Raw genomic sequence first — 7,704 nt, 5'->3', positions numbered from 1 at the left:
TAAATATTTAATTTGAACCCCTTGGTCATACGGGGGGGGGAGAGTGTGTTAAAACTTTATTTACACTCCTTGAAGTCCAAGATTTTCCGCCCAAGAGCGCTGTATCCCCCTCTGGGTTTGTTTATATTGAGTTAGTCTTGTTGTGTACGTTGTGATTAGGAATTGCAATATCGAACCAAAGTTTCAATACCGGTATGCGGCATTTTTTAGATCTTAATACCAGGATACCGGTTTTAATATCGGTAGTAGAAATTTTAGAATAAGAAAGAAAACACAGGAGCTTCTTTGTTTTATTTGCCAGTTTTATTAGAGAGTGTAAATATCACAAAAAATAATTTGTAACTTATAATTTATAATAGTATATAAAGAATCGCAAAAAAGTAAAGGAACATTTTATTTATTTAAATCACAAAAAAAGTGTCGCTATTCAGTCTGTGGTACTATTACGAATTTTTGAAATGTGATCTGAAAAACATAATGCATTAATTGTACTATCATTAAGCCTGGAACATAATTTTGTACAAAAATTACCAGCTGTCGAAAACGCTCTTTCGGCATCTATGCTAGTTGGTGGTACTGTTAGCAATGCGCGATATACCTTTTCCAAATATTTACCTCTAAATCCCTCATCTTCAAATAAATCGATTTCTCTTCGGATGGTTTTGGATATAGCTGCCTTCTGTATTGTATTTCGGTTTATTGAATTTTTTTTTTAGTATCGACATTAGTGTCATCATAATCTTCGATACCTGTACCGAATTCTTCTGAATGTGGGTAGGTTTGTGGGTAAAAAATTTTCAGAAAATTTATTATAAACTTGATCAGATTTTAATTGGTTCGTCTGTTTTCTTCTTTTTCATTTTCATTTTTAAAATCATTATAATTATGTAAATACCGTAAGACATACTGTATTACTAATTATCTGTAATGTTTAAGTCTCATAAAACCGCGAGTCTTCATTGTTAAATGTAAACATCTCCATCTTTCATCTTTCCTCTCTCCCCTATTTTGTCGAATTAAATCCATCCTAACGCATGCGCAAAAGCACGGGGGCTTTCACAATCCGTTGTCGAACAGTATTTTATCACTTCTCTTGATTGTACGATGCAACTTTGTATTTACAGTCTAATTAATTTCGTCCATTAGGGAGACATAAATACAAAACTTATACTATTTTGCTATGTTCGCCATCCCTGAATATATAGTGGAGACAATTAAACAATTTCTAGTAAATACCGGAAAAAAAAAAAACGGTATTTAAACTTGTGAATACCGGTATTACAAAATTGTACAAATGGCTCAAAATACCGGTATTCGGTATCCCGGTATTGCAAACCCTATCTGTGATATCTAGTTGTGTTGCTTTGTCTTTTGTGCGCTTTCCTGTGTAAATGCGCTAGCTGTGCCTGAAATAAAATGTGAAAAATCCACTAGTTGTCTCCAATTCTTTTCTGTCGGGTAAAAGCTTTTTTAATTATTCTATTGGCTAATTGAATTGAACGTCAACTCGAATTTAAGTCTAATTAAGGGAGAATTCTAAAATACGCATTGTTGTATTTCTTATCGATGTGCGAAACGGGAATATTCAGGACAAGCATTTTTTGAAAATACATGATTGAACATTTTGGCCTTAATTAAAGCATACATTTGTGAAAATTTTATAGATATACTTCTGTAGAAGCTATGCAAACGGATATATTGAAAATAAAGATTATGTTCACGACATATATGTGGAGCATTTTGATTGAGCTTCAGCAGAAAAACAATTTTAAAAATTAGCTTTCATGTTACATCCAATCTAAGAAATTTGGTACTGGATCAGGGGTGATCGTTCTCTGATTCAGGTCTAAATTACGATCTGTGAGTGAATAATATGTGTGAATGAAGTCCACCCCGTAAAAAGGGTTGTGACGTATGTGTAGCTAAGTCGTTCTCTTGGCCCTAGATGGCGCTACTATTTAAACAAGAGGCGCTCCCCCTCAGGCTAAAATCGGCTGTCTTCGAACAGCGGGCTTGTCCATGGCAAGTGCCATAAGAAACAACAACAAAAAAAATGTTATTTAATCAACAATCTATAGCTAAAATAATAAGGAAAAAAAAGTATGGCCAGTCACCCAACCTCAACCACCAGGTAGATCTCTCCAATTTCTATTTCACAGAAAGCTCTTGATTTCTAGATAAGTCATCAATGATCATCTGTCCTCCCTACCACCCCATTTCGAGAGTTACAGTAAAATAAAACTATAAAGCAGCAATCAGCGTTAACAACCAGACAGATTATGTTAGTATTGTTCGCCAATTAATTTCGTCTCTTTGCATGCATAGCTAATGAGCCAGTTCGCTCCATATTTATTGCACAAGAATGCTTTAAATATTATTTCGTTTCTCTTGATAAAATGCAGGTGACGAAAGGTAATTCAAATGGCTAAATTATTACTTTTAGTATGGAAAGCGAGCAGCTGGTCGCCAAAGGCAATTAGTATCACCTCTTCTAGAAGTAATTTTTAGCCGTAACACAACCGGCTTTCAAAAGAATATTGATCGACTATTTTATGATCAGTACAGAAAAGTCATACCATCGGTTAAAATAAACTGACCCACAAAAAAGGGAAGGCTGCCCGTCATAAATTTTTGTCAGAGATACACGTAAATGTCTTTATCCCTTCAATTCAAATGGGTCAAATATCTCCAACTGTTACCAAGGTTCAAGACAGGGATAAGAACAGACGATTTTCCCCCTTTGTTTCATTCAAGACAATTGAGAAACTTTGACAGATACTGCAATTTGTACGGCTAAAACTAAACCTGCTTTGAAAGAAATGAAAAATGTTTATTATTTTACGCTTTCTTGGATTAAATATTTATTTATAAAATCCTGATTTTTTTAAAAAAATTATTTGCTGGAAAATTCAGCAAATATAAATTATTAATAAATGTTCATGATATAATAAAAAAGGGCATAAATTAATAATAAGAAATAGAAATGCAGTTTCAGTTGGATTTAGAAGCAGTTTTATATCTATTTCAAGATAATTTCTTGTCTACTATAACAATTTTGATTTCCTGAAGTAATAGGATTTTACTCTTTTTCCACACGGTCATTAAAACAATGATTGAAATTTTGGAATAAATCTGCGATTATTATCAAGTATCATCAATCATCAAGAATCATTAAGCAATTATTTTATATGTATTAATTCTTTCTCTTTCGAATAAATTAATCCAGCGAGTCTGTAAAAACGGTTATTTTTGAAAAATTAGTCATTAGTGCAGTAACCAGAACAGAACCAATTCTTAATAAGACAAAAATAAATATCTTACATTGGCTTGAAATGTTGTGCGTTTCAACTATATTATTTAAAATTTTGCAAACGAAAGCTTCCAATTCTCAAAATATTTGCCATTTGCTAGATTTATAAATCTGTTATCTAAATTTTTCGATATTAAGACTATAATCAAAATAGAATGTTGGTGCACGTTTCCATCTGGTAACTATAAAAAAAAAACAATTTTAAACTTTCTATTTTATTTTTAATATTTTTGAATTGATAGCTATTGATATTTGCACAACCATGAAAGCAGGTTAATGAAATGCTAAAGTAATAATTTCAATATTTCTGTGTTGCTGCATTCATCTATCTTTTCATAATGCGTAAACTTTTATTTATTTATTTATTTTGTTTCTTGATTCAGTCTTTAAAAGTGCTCGATATAATAAAGAAAAAGAATAGATTTCTTTCCTGCTCCTAGTCAGGGACGGCCATCTGGGGGGGGGGTGCTATGCACCGGGGCCCCACCGTGATTAAGAATTAAAATAGTGTTCTGAACAATAATAGCGTTTACATGCACTGAAAGATGCAAGTTTGTTTCCACGTGGCTGGCTGAACGTCAACTGACACCGTTATTAGGCAATGATTGCAGTGATACTTATAAAAATGGGGGAAAAGTTCATTTATGAATAAGGAAATCCCATTCAGACATATTAAGACAGAGAGGTGTGACTTCTTGACAGAAAGCAGCGGCCAGAAATCAAGGCTCAGATGGGTTCAAATGGACTTGTAAATCATCAGCTATTTACTTTTTTTCTACATTCTAATGTAACATTTTTTTATGCGTGCGTCTGTGTATGATTGTTTGTATTAAGTTGTTCAAACAAAAAGTAAAACGAAGATAAATTAAACGATCAACGCCTAGCAATGCACGCTGCATTACTTCTTTACCAGCCACGACCAGAATGAAATGAATTAAAGAAGAAGTTTAAATGGAGCAGTCGATGGATTTGGAAATATACAAAGTTTACAGTGTCTTGCGCAAGTGTGCAAAATATTATTAATATAAGGTAAGTAGATTTACAATCACTTACCTCAGCTATTAGGTAATAGCGAAACTAAGAAATTGCTTCGACTTCAGAAGTAACAATTCAAACTTCAACTGGGGAAAAAAGTACCGCTCAAAGTACAAAATCTTGCAATGAAAATGTTGAAACAGTGAAATTTGTTGAAAAGCCGTGTGTTTATACAAATATGACCGAATCAGAAAATAATGACAATAACAAGCATGGTCAAGAGAGTATAAATGATCCTGGTTTATGACCAAATATTATGACGGACAAATTTAGAACGTTTTGTGTTAAAATCGGATCTGTACAGCATAAAGGAGTTTTTGCTAATAATGCTGAAGGTGGATAATTTTCCACTACGTACTTCTTCAAAAAAATGCCAAATGGTAAAACCCAACTTCGCAGCTGGTTAACTTATTCAAACACGCAAGACTCCGTATTCTGTTTTTGTTGTATATGGTTTTCCAAAAGAAGAGGAAATGACAAACTATACTATTTATATGTGGCTATAATAATTGGAGAAAGCTGTCAACTGTAATCCAAGATCTTGAGCGTTTTAATTGTCAATTTAATTCGTTCATTGCTTGGAAAGAATTACTAAAACGTCTAAATTTATGTTCGACTATTGATAAAACAAATCAAGTTAATTTAAGTAAGGAAACGGCATGACTCAAATTACTATTTCAAAGAATTGTAGATGTGATTCTATTTTTAACGTGTAATAAGCTTCTACTTCGAGGAACCCACGAAATAATAGGTGCGCCTAATAATGAAATTATTTAAAATTTAATCGAATTATTAAGTAAATACGATCCTGTGCTAATGGATCGTACAAACAAAATAATACACTCTAAAAGTAGAATTGTGCATCGTTTAGGACATAGGTCACAAGAACATATTGTTTCTGCCTTAAGAAATGAAGTCCTTAAAAAAAACTAAACACAATATAAAAGGCAGCCATCTACTATAGTATCCAAATGGATTGTACTCCTGATATTCCCATAAGGAACAAACTTCAATCCTTTTTAAGTATGTAAATTTTAAAGAGGAAAGGTTATCTATAAATGAGTCATTTATAGAGTTTATTGAAGTAACTGATGTGACTGGAGGACTAGCAGAAACTCTATTGGAAAGATTAAATGAGCTTGATTTACATATTATGAATTGTAGAGGACAAGTATATGACAACGGTATAACATGAAAGGGAAATATAAAGGTGTACAGTTTAGAATTCTTTCTCTAAACTCACAAGCAATTATGTACCTTGCCTATCACATTTATTAATTTGTGATGCCGTTTCTAGCAGTATATATTGTAAAAATTTTTTGGAAATATTTCAACGCTTATATTGTTTATTTTCTTCATCTACAAAAATATGGGGAATTCTACAAAAGCATTTAAACATCACTCTTAAACCAATATGTGACACTTGTTGGGAAGACAAAATAGATTCGGTAAAAGCAGTATATACACAGTTTGAATAAATTTTAATGTCCTAGAAGAATTTATTGATGAAAGTAACGATAATACAGCGGTATCCGAAGCTAAAAGTTTATTGGATGCAATACAAGAAATACCATTTATTTTATGTTTAATAGTATGGTTTGCAATATTGTGTAAAATTAACACTATCAATAAACTATTTCAAACAAAAACATTTGTTCTTGACTAGGCTTTCAATTTAGCCAATAAAATTAAAACTGAAAGCTAAAATTTAAGAACAAAATTGAACACATTTTTAGAAGAAGCAAAAGTGCTAGCATGTAATTTGAACATTTCGGAACATTTTCCTGCAAAACGAATTCGAAAAAGGAAAAGATTATATTCCGAATAAGAAGAAGACGAAGTTATAAAAAAAACCCGGTTGAGGAATTATGGTGTTATTTTTTTAACACTGTAATTGATACTGTTATTGTACAAATGGAAGCTTTATTTAAAAGTATATCAAATACTATTTCTGATTTCAAATCAATCACTAATATAAAAACTTTAGAAAAACATGAATTAGAGAAATGTTCCAAAAACTTGGTAAAGTTTTATAACAAAGATGTAGATGAAAATCTAAACCAGGAAATTTGTTTGCTATGGGATTTGATTTTGAATGAAAGCGATGTAAATAACGCACAAGACATTTTGCAATACATACTAAATAATAATTATAATGAATTATTTCTAAATGTATTAACTGTGTTAAAACTTTTCTTTACTTTGCCAGTTACAATAGCAAGTGCTGAGCGCTCTTTTAGCAAATTAAAATTAATAAAGAATTATCTTCGGTCAAGCATGCGTTCAGAACGCTTAAATGCACTTACTATATTAAGTATCGAAAAAGAAATTGCAAGAAATTGTAACTTTTTCGAGGTAATTGATGTATTAGCAAAAATAAAATCACGTATTAAATAAACAAGCATTAATAATATATGTTCATGTTTGTATGTTTTTTTTTTACTTCACAAAAAATTAAGGCCCCAAATGGCTTAATGCCCCCAAGCCCCTTTATAGAGAAGGCCGATTCTGCTCCTAGTGGGAGAATTATTGAAATATCGTAAAACGAAACTTTGACTCAGCTTCAACAATAAATTAATTTCACCACCTTTCACACTCTATATAGACCAAACAGGATGCTCTATATTTATTGTGCAGGTATAAATAATAACAGTGATTTCTCTGTGATAAAATGAAAATCAAAGTTGGTGGATATGAGTATGGCTGAATTAAATAATAATTATTATGATGGGTGAACAATGGATTTAAATTTAATTTCTGAAAAATCTTAGTTCAATTAAATTTTTTAATCGGTAAACTTTTTAGTAATGAAGTTTTGCCTAGTACCTAGAATGGGAAATGAATTTCGGACTAAATCTTTTTTAAAGAGATTCATGATAATGAAGAATTTTGAAAGTTTGTTCACTGGGTTGAGTGCCACGATCCAATCAAGTTTTCAGATTTTGTAATTCCATCAGTATTAGCATTCTAGAAAATGTAAAAATAAACGAACACGCAGATTTTGAATATCGTAATCTTTCAAATGAGCAACATAGTTGGAAACAGTTTTGAAGAAGATGAGCTAGAACTAAAGGAAAGTAAAGCTTTTTCTTTATAGTGAATTTGGTTATTAATACAGGGTGGCAGAATATCTCCAACAAACAATTTTTAATATAACTTTATTTAAAATAAACAAATCAACAAAATATAACAAATAATAATAAGAGTAGACTTTTACTAACAAATAAATTCAATTAGTTTCAAAGTGGTCGCGTTTTGCAGCGTACAACAGCTTCCAGAAGGTCCCGCTGGTACACTCTTTGACTTAAAATAAGTCCTCATCCTCATCCACAGGTGTTTTGCCGCTAGAGCAAATTCTG

The sequence above is a fragment of the Argiope bruennichi genome, chromosome X1, assembly GCF_947563725.1.
Source record: "Argiope bruennichi chromosome X1, qqArgBrue1.1, whole genome shotgun sequence".
NCBI classification, from domain to species: Eukaryota; Metazoa; Arthropoda; class Arachnida; order Araneae; family Araneidae; genus Argiope; species Argiope bruennichi.
This window is presented reverse-complemented; position numbering follows the sequence as displayed.